The sequence below is a fragment of the Perkinsus marinus genome, assembly GCF_000006405.1.
Source record: "Perkinsus marinus ATCC 50983 genomic scaffold scf_1104296795168, whole genome shotgun sequence".
Classification (NCBI taxonomy): domain Eukaryota; phylum Perkinsozoa; order Perkinsida; family Perkinsidae; genus Perkinsus; species Perkinsus marinus.
In genome coordinates this window covers 1-1071 of record NW_003217173.1, presented here as the reverse complement: position 1 = coordinate 1071, position 1071 = coordinate 1, and the positions used below count along the sequence as shown (strand labels likewise).

General features: G+C 48.5%; 3 non-coding genes across 3 annotated transcripts; all 3 read left to right on the top strand.

The window, feature by feature from the left end:
* The first annotated feature begins 4 nt into the window (after window positions 1-4).
* On the top strand, window positions 5-77 carry Pmar_PMAR025306. Its single transcript has one exon. It is a non-coding gene; the product is annotated as a tRNA-Glu (tRNA).
* Window positions 78-308: 231 nt separating this feature from the next.
* Window positions 309-381, top strand: Pmar_PMAR025305. The gene has a single exon. It is a non-coding gene; the product is annotated as a tRNA-Ala (tRNA).
* Window positions 382-891: 510 nt separating this feature from the next.
* Window positions 892-964, top strand: Pmar_PMAR025304. The gene has a single exon. It is a non-coding gene; the product is annotated as a tRNA-Glu (tRNA).
* Window positions 965-1071: the final 107 nt, after the last annotated feature.

Sequence of the window (1071 nt, the reverse complement as noted above, 5' to 3'; positions counted from 1 at the left end):
GATTTCCGATGTAGTCTAGCTGGTTAGGATTCGTGGCTTTCACCCACGCGACCAGGGTTCGAGTCCCTGCATCGGAAAATATATATTTGATACGGTGTTTTCCAGGATTGTGTTGAGCGCAAGGATGGGGAACTGAGTAAATATCACAGGTGCGTTGTTTTGTTCAAGATATCTGGCTCGTCACCGGTTCCCCTCCTCCCCTGGACAAAGTTGAACATTGAGTTAGAACAAACCATTCCAACGTTGTTCGAGGGGAAGGGGCGGTTCAGCCCATCCTCTCCAAGTGAATTGAGAAACATATATTGTGAGGGGGACTAGCTCAAATGGTAGAGCGCTCGCTTAGCAAGCGAGAGGCACCGGGATCGATGCCCGGGTTCTCCATATAGGAATGTTTTTAGTCGGTTCCGCCACCGGCGCTCCTCATCTGGATGAAAGCGTAAGGTCATGTATGTAACATCGTGATAGCTCAAGCAAGTGCGCTCCCAGTCCGTACATATTTTCGGGTTGTAAACTTACTCGCGCCATCACTCTCTCTGCTTCTTTACAGTAAGACGCGCACCCAGCCCTGGCTCTCAGCGCCGTTCTCGGTGACTGGTGACACTTGAATTCATGATAGTATTGATATCTGGGTGAATGGTTCCACTATCCTATGAGGTCAGTGTCACACATCATCGCTTACTGTTTCGACAGACACGAGCAGGATTTCTCTCGTCAATTGGCAGTAGCCTTCTAGCAATGGGATGGTTACACATTCTGCGTACGTATTGACTGAGCCCGTCGCTTGCGCATGAATTCTGAAGGAACACGACGAAAGTGCTGATTCTCGAGTTCGTCATGCATTCAACTTCAACAATACCTCGGCGAATCGTATACATCGGAAAATTTTCGATTTCCGATGTAGTCTAGCTGGTTAGGATTCGTGGCTTTCACCCACGCGACCAGGGTTCGAGTCCCTGCATCGGAAAATATATATTTGATACGGTGTTTTCCAGGATTGTGTTGAGCGCAAGGATGGGGGAACTGAGTAAATATCACAGGGTGCGTTGTTTTGTTCAGATATCTGGCTCGTCA